We start from the raw sequence: 12890 nt of genomic DNA, 5'->3' as shown, positions 1-12890 counted from the left end.
TTCAAGCCCCACAACCGACCAAAAAGAGAAATCAATCAATGTTTGTTCTTGTATGGGTTGAGCAGACACAGCCTTCCAGAGGTTGGAAGCTGTTCCTCCACCCTGTCAGGATTTGGACGCAGAGGGCCTGCATGCACTTTTACGGCTCAGTACCTGGGCAAACAGAAATGGAGTAGAGACACTGTATCCTGTCATGCATGAGGAAATGCCCATAAAGAAACACCAGCAGCAATAGGACCTAGCAGCGCACAGTCACAGCAACTGCTGAGGGAGGATCTCTACTGTCTTCTACTGAAAGAGAAGCATCTGTTCCTGCATAAATGTGATAGGTTTGTCCCTAGAAATATAGAATTTGAATATTTGGAAGTAAACATTCCACAATCGCTCCCATTCAACAGTTGAAGAATCTCATGTGACTTCATACTGTAGTGTGTCCACTCTAAAAGAATTAGATCAACATTTCTTTTCATCTTACTTTCATCCTGTAAATACTGATGGAAAATTTCACAGTTTTGCTTCCTTTTTGGGTCCAGTCGTGGGCCTGAACTCTGGGCCTGGGCGCTGTCCCTCAGCTCTTCGGCTCAAGGCTAGCACTCTACCACTTGAGCCACAGTGCCACTTCCGGCTTTTTTCTTTTGTTGCTTATGTGGTGCTGAGGAATCGAACCCAGGGCCTCAGGCATGCAAGGCAAGTGCTCTACCACTGAGCCAGCTTCCCAGCCCATCTTGCTTCCCTTTTGTCCCATAAAGTCCAGATACTTAAGATATTTTTATCTTAGATCTGTCACCACCAGGATCCAATGTAACTTCCAATGAATAGACACAGAATAAATTCTTGTTCAAAGTGGTTTGCCCCTTTGGTCCATCGTTTCATTGCTTGGTAAGCCCCAGACTTAGGTCAGGATAGAAGAAAGTAATGAATGCATGAAAGTACTGGATAGCCTTGCTTTTATTTCTTTCCATTAGGAGATTCATGTAAAAATTAGTGACCTCATCAGTGAACAAGTTTTTTAAGGTTTGGATATCTCCCTCAGTAATTCTCAATTTGAAAGCACTACTGAGGATCTCATCCTGTGGGCCATGGTCTAGGGCATTATTGATTTTCTTTTCCAGGTCTTCAATAAGTTCAAGATCATCTGTTCTTCTGTCCTTCTCTTTGTCTAAGAAATTCTTTTTCTTGGCCTCAACTACTACTATTTTCCTCCTAAATAAGACATTGCTTCCAAGCTGGGCACTGGTGGCTCACGCCTGTAATCCTAGCCACTCAGGAGGCTGAGATATGAGGATTGTGGTCCAAAGCCAGCCAGGGCAGGAAAGTCCATGAGACTCTTTTTTTTTTTTTGGTCGGTCATGGGGCTTGAACTCTGGGCCTAGGCGCTGCCCCTCAGCTCTTCAGCTCAAGGTGAGTGCTCTACCACTTGAGCTACAATGCCACTTCCGGTTTTCTGGTGGTTTTATTGGAGATAGGAGTCTCACAGTCTTTCCTGCCCGGGCTGGCTTTGAACCCTGATCCTCAGATCTCAGCCTCCTGAGTAGCTAGGATTACAGGCGTGAGCCACCAGCGCCCAGCTTGAGGAAAGTCCATGAGACTCTAATCTCCAATAAACCACTAGAAAACCAGAAGTGGCACTATGACTCAAGAAGTAGAGTGCTCACCTTGAGCTGAAGAGCACAGGGACAGCGCCCAAGCCCAGAGTTCAAGCCCTACGACCGACCAAAAAAAAAAAAAAAAAGACATTGCTTCCAGGCAGAGTCAGGCTGATACTTCTGATAGGTCACGTACAGCCGGATGCCCTCCTTTATTGTCATTTTCAGGTCTTACAGTGATCTTTTCTTTTCTTTTTTGTTGGACATAGGGCTTGAACTCTGGGCCTGAGGGCTGTCCCTTAGCTCTTCAGCTCAAGGCTAACGCTCTACCATTTGAGCCATAGTGCTACTTCCTGTTTTCTGGGTTTTTTTTTAATTGGAGATAAGAGTTTCATGGCCTTTCCTGTTATTTCCTTCTTCTTTTTGAGTACCCTAGCTGATCTTGCCTTCCTGCACAACTACCATAATTCTTCTTTGCATGACAGTCTCCGCTGGAGATTATTCCTTCTTGTTCCTGCCATAATGCTGATGGTTTTGTCCATCTCTTTTCCCTTCTTACATCTTTCTCTGAATGATCATATCAGTTTCCTTGATTTAAATAATCCATGGAGGGCTGGGAAGGTGGATCAGTGGTAAAGTGCTTGCCTGGCATGCATGAGGCCCTGGGTTTGATTCATCAGCACCACAGAAACAGAAAAAGAAGGAAGTAACACTGTGGCTCAAGTGGTAGAGCGCTAGCCTTGAACTGAAGAGTACAGGGAGAGCGCCCAGGCCCAGAGTTCAAGCCCCATGACTGACAAAATAAACATAAATAATAAATAAATAAATAACCAATGGAGAAAATTCAAAAGGGTGTCACTAACTTCTCAAAACTCCCATCACATGTATCCAAGTGCCTACAGTAGAAGTGTTCTTGCATGTTTCATAGGCACTTTAAACAATTTCCAAGAATGAAGTCATCATTTTTACCCAATATTTCTAGAATTTACCTCTGTATAATACTCATAAACATTTGGTCAGTTCTGTTTCTGTGATTTCTCACCTCCTCTCCAAAACAATGGGGACACCTCACACCCTTGCTACCCTCTTCAGAAATATCTGTTATATCCTGTTCTTGAGGTTTCCATGTTATGCAACTCTCTGAATTGCCCCTGCTGTGGCCCCAACCAATTGCTGTTCTATCATAGTCTTCTGAATTCAAAGTAAAACCAAAGGAAGGCAGGACTCTACAGGGCTGATCTCATGTAACTGCCACTGATCTTTGGATAGTCACTTATTCCATCAGGAGATTTATTATCCATTTTCAGCATGTTGTTCTGAGATCCAGAACCTGTCAGTTCACAAGATGAAGAGTTCAAAAATACCTCTCCTCAAGAGGCCACATTTCATGTTCCATTACAAGCAGAAATCACCATGGGCATTGTGGTCAGCTCTAATGGGAATCCAAGTAAGCTACCAACATTGCAGCAACTTTTTCAGTTGGTGAATAAAGCAATCTAATCTTTGTCTTTAACAGGTATTTTCATCAGTACCCACTGGAGGAAACAGAGTGTTGTGTGAGCGCCACCTTTTGAGGAGGGGCCAAACTCGGGGCAACGACCAGTTGCAGAAATGGAAAATGGCACCCAGAATCCTATTCAGCACTGTTTACATACCAGACTGGAGCAGTGGAGGCCAACACACATGAGGTGAAAACCCCAGACCTCTTGCAGCCATTGCTGCCTTGGCAGCTTTGGCCACCACCATCAAGCCTCTCAGTCATTGCACATTGCGATGTTTCTTAGTTGGCGGTAGACTCTGCTTGCCTTTGCCTGTTATCCACTTTCTGGCTTGATCTTACAATTAAAGCTTCTTAGTTCTTGTTGAAGCATATAGGGCTCTGATATTGCTTTATCTCTAGTCTGCCATCTAGGATTTTCATTTTCCCTTTAAAAAATTAACATATATGTATTTATTTACCTCCTCCGTGATTTTCCTCTTTAATTTGTATTTTGAAATAACTCATAAGACCTTTGAACTCAAATAACATGGGTTTAGAAAATACTCTATAGCCATGAAGAAAAACCATTTTGAATTGTACTTTTTTAAAATGTAATAACACCTAGACACACTTAGCACCTAAATCTTAAAATCAGTTTTGTAGTTTTATTTTAAAGTACTCCCTCACCTTGTTTATACCTGCTGTGCCAAGTGATTCATGGTTACAGTGATAAAAGTTTTATGAATTAAAAATATCAGATAATTTAAAATTCTGAATATGTCTACTGGCAAATGAATATATTTGCCAAATGCTTGACAAACCCATGCACAACAGTAACACTCACAATAAAGTATATTAATTTCAAAGATTGATTATGATTTTACCTAGGGACAGGGTGCCAAGATATCACAGACCTTTGTCCCACAGCTTTAAGAAGGATTTCATGACCAGACAAGTGGTAGAAAACAAAAAGTAAAGGAAACAGCTTTGTGGGCTGGGAATGTGGCTTAGTGGTAGAGTACTTGACTAGCATACATGAAACCCTACATTCCATTCCTCAGTATCACATAAATAGAAAAGTCTGGAAGTGGTCCTGTAGCTAAAGTGCTAGAGTACTAGCCTTGAGCACAGAGAGGCTCAGGGCCAGTGCCAGCTCCACCCCTAATGAAAACTGGGTACTTAGAATGGAATATATGTTACAAAATTTCTTCAAGATTCTGGCTGTATTTATCATATAAGTTGACCTTTACACTCCATAGGTTGGCATTAGTCTTGAGAGCCTCTAAAGAGAATTGGAAAGTTTTAAAAATTGTTTTTGTAAAGGTAATGTACAAATGGGTCACCATTTTGTAAGTTAGGTAAAGTGTACATTTCTTGTTGGATAATGTCACCACTTCCTTTTTTCTCTTCCAGTTTTCCCCCCTGTTCTTGTTCACAAGTTGTCAACATCATATCTACTGGGTACCACTGCTGCTTGTGTTTCCCCATTTTCCCTCAATTTCTGTGTCCTCTTCCTCTCCCTCAAATATATGGATAAATCGGGGCTGGGAAGGTGGCTCAGTGGTAGAGCCCTTGCCTTGCATGCATGAGGCTCTGAGTTCAATTCCTCAGCACCACATAAGCAGAAAAAAAGCCAGCAGTGGCGCTGTGGCTCAAGTGGTTGAGTGCTAGCCTTGAGTTGAAGAGCTGAGGGACAGCACCCAGGCCCAGAGTTCAGGCCTATGACTGGACCCAGAAAGAAAAAAAAACATATGGATAAACAAACAAGACAAAAAAATTCCTCTTGTTTCCATTTTCTGGAATTCATTTCAATATAAAAATCAGCAGCTTTATGCAAGCATCAGGCTTTGCTCACACATACATGACACTTATACTTCCTGCACCCAGTCATAGCTCACACCAGATTCTAAGGTCCACAAAGTAATTCTTTTCTCTTTCCACAGAAAGGAGCTGAGGATCAGAAAGATTAAGTGACTTTTGGGGAATGCTGGCTGAGCATAGTGGCTCACTCTTATAGCCTTCTTTACTGCAGAGAATGAGATCTGAAGATCATAATTTGAAACCAACCCAGATTGACAAATGTCTAATGGTAGACATTCACCATCAGTTAACTGTCAGAAAGCCAGAATTTTGTGTTGCAAGCAGTAGAGCTACAACACTACCATACTTAAATGAGAAACTTAAAGGATACTGAAGGATAGTGCAAATACAATGATCTTAAGAACCAATACTATCCCATACACACACCAACACCACCAACATACACACACATATTAAAAGAGATATTAGTACTGAAATCCAAATACAGTTTTTATATTTGTATATGCTTTATTATTGGCTTTAGTAAGGTTTGACCTGATAGTCTCTCTACCTATGAGCCACAATTCAAGCACTTTGTTGCAATTACTACCCAGGTTTGTGTACAGAAATACATTTTCCTAGTTAAGGACACATCCTTTTCCAACAATGGTGAATGAAATGTCTCTACTTGGCCCAGGTTCTTCTATTGAGACCCAGTATCTTACACTATTTGTCCTGCATGGCCTGTAAGTTGATTGGTCCAGTAGATCTCAGCCATCCTAATAACTAGGATAATAGGTAGCAGCTATTGTACTGGATGGTACTTGCTTTAGGAAAAGTGCTCTGAGTTCACCATTCAGTGAAGGTTGTTAGAACTCACCTATTAATACTTTTTGTTCAGAATTGGGAACTTCATATATCTAGGACTGCAGGGGGAACATGGTGTTATTTCATACTGGTTTGATTTTTTTTTTTTTTTTTTTTTGCCAGTCATGGGGCCTGAACTCTGGGTCTGGGTGCTGTCCCTCAGCTCTTCAGCTCAAGGCTAGCGCTCTACCACTGGAGCCACAGCACCACTTCCAGCTTTCTCTGTTTATGTGGTGCTGAGGAATCGAACCCAGGGCCTCCTGCTTGCAAGGCATGCACTCTACCACTGAGCTACCTTCCCAGCCCACATACTGGTTTGATTTTATGGCAGCTTGTAGCTATTGCCTACTTTGAGCCCTGTATGAAGAGAAAGGGAGCTCCTGGGAGACAAATGCACTGTACTAACTGCTGCTCTCAGATATAGAAGTGAAAAGAAGACTCAAAGAGCCAAATAGCATAGACACTGAGCTCTTAGAAACTCAGGCTATCTGGTTCCTTACATTCAATGTAGAAAGTCAGAGCCTGCAGGGCTTGTAAAATCCATTTAGATTCCTGAACATGGGATTCCTTTCTCCTCAGCCCTTTTGACTCTTTGTATCAGGGTTTGTTGGTGTGGCTTTCTTTCCTGTTAACTTACTATACAGGTTAAAACATTATGTGCACCAAACAACAGGTTTCTTTTGTCCTAGTAGATGTTCTACATTCTGTTACCTTCCTGTTTGGGAGCTTGTTTTGTACTTGGACCATCATATACATATCCTTACTAAGGGAATAGCTCACAGACTGTGCAACATAGTTTCTCAATGATGATTAACTCACCCAGAGACTGAGCCTTGGGAGGTTGGTTTTAGGCCTTTATGAGAGGCTTTGGCCTAGGCACTGTGGGCAACATTGGTGGAAATGTCCTCAGAGCAATCCCACAGACAGTGAGTGAGCCCTGATTAGTATGTAGTTATTGACAGTTCTACCTAGGAGTGTGAACAAATGACTGAGTCCTTTTTAGCTTATTGCACAATATGGAAATTGGAAACAATTATCAGCTTGTGAATTCCTAGCCCAACTTCCTGGCTATTCCTAGGAACCACTTTCAGGAAATGGTGAGATTATCATGATCTCAAAAAGGATTTGTTATTCCCAGGCTCAAATTCTAGGTATTCTTGTTACATCATCTCACCTGCCCTTTATACCAAATAGATGTGGCGAAGGTCATATTCCTCAAAGACCTGATCTTGTGCAGGCAAGTTGTCACACCATCTCATGATAGAGAAGTTCTTGACAAATGGGTCCTTAAGTGATTGTTCTTAATATGCAAATCCCATAAATGTGTTTAAGAAGATAGAGGTGGTCAAGACCTCACTGGGCCACACGCACATGTTTATCATTGTCCTCACAGTCCAAGATTACACAAATATCATGTGTGACACTTCAGTGTAGCTATGTCTACAAGAACTATGAAGTTTTTCCTGCCCACCTATTATTTAGAATTGCTCTGTTTTCTGCTCCCAGAATGCACCAATGAATTGAACTGTGCAAAATTTCATTCCTGGCAGGCAGGGTTTGATGAATAGAATGACATCTGCTGGAAGGGGACCCAAGAAAACCAGGTTTTGCTGAGAGCAGCTTACTCAGAAATATTCAGGTGTACCTAGAGATGGACAGTGTTTCTGCACCTTTCAGGTATCAGCATCTTCTCACTCCTCAGGATTCCTTTTGAAGAGTCACATCTTCAGTGATAAGGAAGGGGAGGAAAATGATGTGTTTAGTGGGCCAGAGGAGACATTTTTAGAAGTAAGGACATAGATGGCTTGCATAATTTTCTTTCAAGAAATATAGTGGCTACTGGTGGGCTCACATCTGTAATTCTAGTTACTCAGGAGGCTGAGATATGAGGACTGTGCTCTGAAGCCAGCTGGGTCAAGAAAATTCAGGAGACTCATCTCTAACTACTAAAAATAAAAATAAAAAGCCAGTGATTCAATGAGTAGAGCAGTAGCCTGGAGCAAAAAGAGCTCAGAATCAGTGCCCAGGTCCTGAATTTAAGCTGTATGACAGGTACATAAACCCCGATCTCCACCCCCTCACACACAGAAGGAATACAGGAAAACTAATTAGCAACCAGACTGGCAGCTGGTGTGTGTGTGTGTGTGTGTGTGTGTGTGTGTGTGAGTACACAGGAAAATAAGAGAAGTAACAATCTGCAGGCAGTCAAGATGGTTCCAGGATGAGAAGTCTATTTTATCACTTCCATTTTCCTGTCATGCTGAATGCCTGCCCCTTCAGCAGGTTGAATTACAAGGAGAGCCTGTGGGAACTGGCAAGGCTGCCATGAACTGGTGTTAGGAGGAGTCATCTCACGTGTCATTGGTGGAGATGACAAGAGTGTGGTTCAGCTCTCACTCTGGACTTTCCTACCTTCCATACTCACCAAAGTCAACAGCAGGAAGACAAAAGATTCCCTAGATGTTTGCGATATTTAAGGCCCCTGGGAAATACAGCATTGAGAGAAGCAGCCCAAGTACCTTTGGCTGCAGACAGGAGTGGGCTCCTGCTTCCAGGCCACCCAACCCAGCTGTGTCCCCCTGGGAGCATTCAGCAGGTCCTGATATTCAGTGAGGAAATTACTGGAACCCAGACTGACTCGCATTTGTCCAATCTCTTTGATTCAACTGTTCTGGAGCCCTCTGGGAACCTGGAGTCACCTGAGGGTACTATGTCTCTACCTGAGATTTGTAAGCATCCTATCTCTAAGTGTGGCTTTGTATGCCACATTGCAATACAATGCTCACATGGAGAAGTTAAAGGACACTGAATCTTAAGTTTTATGCATTCCTTGAATTCATTTGTGAAGTTTTCTCCAATGATACAAATATAACAGATTTTACTTCATGTTTAGAAAACATTGCTTTCTGAAATACTTCACATTATGTAATTTTCTAAAGTGATAGAAACAACAAAGGACTGGTTTAAATCAGGATATTTTAGAACAGTGTGAGTAGTGTTAAATATGTTCTACAGTTTGAAGGATAATGGAGAACTCCAGGCAGCTGTCCATAATTAACACAGGGCACTGTGTTGCTTCCCAGGGGGAGATATGGTGGGTGGGAAAACATGGGGTTCAGCAGTGTGTGATCAGCCTTTCCTTCCCAGGACATAACAAACACCTTTCTTCTCTGGAAGGGAAGGTATCTTCCTCTGCAGTCTGCCCAGGTGAATGCTTGGACATTTACTTCTGGAGAACATTTGTAATCCCTGTGCTCAACTTCAGCCCAGAGGAGAAGGCAGGTCTTAGAGCCCATGGACCCAAGCCCCACCCCAGGTGACCTTTAGGATCTGAGGAGCCTTCTTTGTCCTGCCCCCAATAAGTTCTCCTCCCTCATCTGGTCTCCCCAGTGACCCTGAACCTGTATCTGTGTTCCACATTTCTGCTCTGTCCCCTTCCCCAACAGCAAAGTGGATTGTGGGGACACAGTGTAAATGAAGTCTTAAGAGAAACTGGAAGCACACATAGAGACCTCAAATTTGACCTACATCTCTGCACATCCTGAAATTTTGTTAGTTTTTTACTTACTTTTGCTAATTTATTTGTTAGGTACTTATTGGATTGTATGAACAACATATTTTGTTTAGTATGGTATTGAATATAGCTATCTGTGCCCTACATCACCTATAGTTTAGTAATATAATGTAAAAGATAAAGATTGGTTTAAATAATGTCCATTAAATGTTACTGATTAGGTCCCTTGCAATTAGTTGCTTAAAGTTTTTTTTTTCCTACAAAAGGAAAGTCTTGTTAGGAAACTCCTAAACTGAAGAGGAACATGGAATATAAAATTCACCCTAATGATTGTCCCTCCCATAACTCCTTTTCTTTTTTTTTTTTTTTTTTTTTTTTTTGCCAGTCATGGGGCCTGAGCTCTGGGCCTGGGCACTCTACCACTTGAGCCACAGCACCACTTCTGGCTTTTTCTGCTTATGTGGTGCTGAGGAATGGAACCTAGGACCTCATGCATGCAAGGCAAGCACTCTACCACTGAGCCACCTTCCCAGCCCCCATAACTCTTTTTCTATTTCATCATTCAGTCTCAAGGAAACTCAGCATCAATAAAGTTAGCAATCTATTTGTCACTGCTCCTCTGGGGATTTTGTTGGATGAAATCTGTTTGTTCCTCTTTGTTCCTCCCATTGGTGTGATGATAGGAACAGGATTACTGAGGTCTTCCAGAATGACTTGGATGTCAGGCCTTTATACCTAATAGCCCCACTCTCTGCTACTATCAAATGCATGCTTCCCATGCCTTTTTCTTAGAATCTTCACAGTGCCATTCCATTTCTCTTAGGCAAAGAATACTTCATTATTAAAGGCTGGAGAGATTTTGTGGTTCCAGAAAGACCTGTCCTTTTTCTTAAGGATTTTTCTACTTTCAAATCCATTTTTTAGTCCAGGACATTCTCTCACATGTACACCTTCTCTCTCTCTGTCTCTCTCTTTCTCTCTCTCTCCTTTCTTTCTCTCTCTGTCCATTTGATTGTTAGTGATCTATGAGCTTTAACATGCTTTCTTACTTCTGTTGGGTTTTTTGTTTTGTTTTGTTTTTTGTTGGTGTGGTGCTTGAACTCTGGACTTGGGCGCTGTCCTTGTGCTCTTCAGCTCAAGGCGAGCACTCTACCACTTGAGCCCCAGCACCATTTCCGGTTTTCTAGTGGTTTATTGGAGATAAGAGTCTCGTGGGACTTTCTTGCCTGGGCTGGCTTTGAACCACGATCCTCAGATTTCAGCCTCCTGAGTAGCTAGGATTACAGGCATGAGCCACTGGTGCCCAGCTCTCTTACTTCTGTTGTTATATCTCTCTTCCTCTCTCTTCTTACTTCTCTCTGTGTGTCTCTTTCTCTGTCTCTTGTCTGTCTCTCTCTGTATTTCTCACCCTCTGTCCATTTGATTGTCATGGATCAAATATAGGAGCTTTAACATGCTTAGCCTCTAATCTCTATCTTCAGCCACTTTATATTCTCCTATTTTCTATAAAAGTTAGAAATAGGGGCTGGAAAGGTGGCTCAGTGGTAGAGCGCTTGCCTTGCATGCATGAGGCCCTGGGTTTGATTCCTCAGCACCACAGAAGCCAAAAGAAAAAAGCCGGAAGTGGCACTGTGCCTCAAGTGGTAGAGCACTAGCCTTGAGCTGAAGAGCTGAGGGACAGCGCCCAGGCCCAGAGTTCAAGCCCCATGACCGGACCCCCCAAAAAAAGTTAGAAATATTATATTTTATTAAGGCATGATTTGGATTTTGTGGGGTGTGTAACAACATTGGGTGTTGTGTTGAAGCCAAGGCCTTGACTAGTGATCTTCTGTCCTCAGCCTTCTAAGTGCTCGAAATACAGGCTGATAATTTGAGATACAATATTTAATCTTTCTTTTGTGTCTTTACTTAGGTATTTCCTTTTCTTTTTCAAGCTCTGCATTCATTTATTCATCAGGAGTTTTATAACATAAAGGGTGTGCATTTCTCAGATGTTTACTACCTTTTATAAATGTCTTTTTCTTCTTTTTGTTGTTGTTGTTCTGCTAGTGATGGGACTGTGTCTCTTCATTAGGGAATCCAACACACTCATTTGACCTTTTTACTTCAAGCTGGTGCTTTATCACTTGAACTATACCTCCAGTAGAGTTTCTTTGGGCAGCTACTTGGAGACATTGGAGACAAAGTCTCTCAAACTTTTCTTTTTTGGGGGTCCAGTCGTGGGGCCAGAACTCTGGACCTGGGCACTGTCCCTCAGCTCTTCAGTTCAAGGCTAGTGCTCTACCACTTGAGTCACAGCACCACTTCCGGGTTTTTTTTCTTTTTGCTTATGTGGTGCTGAGGCATGCAATGCAAGCACTCTACCACTGAGCCAACTTCCCAGCCCCTCTCTCTCAAACTTTTCTGTTTCAGCTAATATATAACTGTGATCCACAGAGCTTCGCCTCTAAAGTAACTAAGATTATAAGCATGAGACAAAGGCTCCAAATGCCTTTTGAAAATAATTATTTCCCTTTCCTCTTCTTAGCCTTGTCACAGTCCTTCTCTACTTTGCAATTCCTGGCTTTAATGATTTCCCAGTGACATTTATTATCTCTTGAATAGAGTTTCCTTATTCTGTGTTTCTCTGTGTACTTTTGGGATCATCCAAGCTTGATATGACTTTTTTTCTTACTTTTTCCTAATTTTCCTTGCCCTGTAGATAATTTTCAAGACTGACCACTTTCATTTCCTTGGGGGTATTACTTTGTCCTTATTCTGTTTTTCATCAAAGGACCCTTGTATGGAACTGGAATTAATTCTCTTCTTTTGCTCAATTTTTTTTTGTCAGTTGTGGGGCCTGAACTCTGGGCCTGGGCACTGTTCCTCAGCTCTTCAGCTCAAGGCTAGTGCTCTACCACTTGAGCCACAGTGCCACTTTTGTTTTTTTCTGCTAATGTTGTGCTGAGGAATCAAACCCAGGGCCTCATGCATATAAGGCAAGCGCTCTACCACTGAGCCACCTTCCCAGCCCCTTTTGCTCACTTTTGTATGAAATTTGTTTGTAGGAATTTTTATAAGTGCAACATTTTCAGCAAGTTTTCCGTCCAAGCAGAGTTTCTTTCTAATGTGTCTGTACAATGCTCACAAAGATGTTATTTTTTTACCTCCCCCCATTCTTTACCCCAAGCTTTCTCTCTCTTCACCTCTACATGAGTCCTTCTCTATTGGGTCCCTGCTCCTGCTTGTTGTTCCCTTGTGTGAGGCCTGTCTTAGAAGGAAACAGCAGCTATTTCTAGACCTGTTGTCTTTCTCCTAAATTGGTACTGATCTGTAAAACTTTCAGAAACTACATATTTTCTTTATCTAAAAAAATTATTTCCTTTCTGAATTATTGGACTTTATTTTTCCAGTAAATCAGTCTTCATTACAGTTACAGGAATTATTCATCCTTTCATATTAGTGCTTGAGTCATTAGATTTCAGATTTACTTCTTCTCAGTTCATTTCTTGAAAGAAATCAGATTTCCCTATGGCAGCTGATTCCTAATTAGCTGATATTGATTTTAAGTCCTGTAGATCCCAGACCTTCCCATAAAGTTCATGTGAACCTAAACTACAACTCATTGACAAAGGTGTGTTTAGCTGTCAGACGTGAAGCTTTA

General features: G+C 41.9%; 2 pseudogenes; both read right to left on the bottom strand.

Moving 5' to 3' along the window:
- Window positions 1-252: 252 nt before the first annotated feature.
- Window positions 253-2505, bottom strand: LOC138807123 (sentrin-specific protease 2 pseudogene; annotated as a pseudogene).
- A 66-nt stretch (window positions 2506-2571) lies between these two features.
- On the bottom strand, window positions 2572-4554 carry LOC138807122 (sentrin-specific protease 2 pseudogene; annotated as a pseudogene).
- Between the last annotated feature and the right edge of the window lie 8336 nt (window positions 4555-12890).

The sequence above is a fragment of the Dipodomys merriami genome, unplaced genomic scaffold, assembly GCF_024711535.1.
Source record: "Dipodomys merriami isolate MVZ:Mamm:240054 unplaced genomic scaffold, mDipMer1.0.p SCAF_411, whole genome shotgun sequence".
NCBI classification, from domain to species: domain Eukaryota; kingdom Metazoa; phylum Chordata; class Mammalia; order Rodentia; family Heteromyidae; genus Dipodomys; species Dipodomys merriami.
The sequence above is the reverse complement of the archived record's forward strand: the minus strand, read 5'-3'. Positions and strand labels throughout refer to the sequence as shown.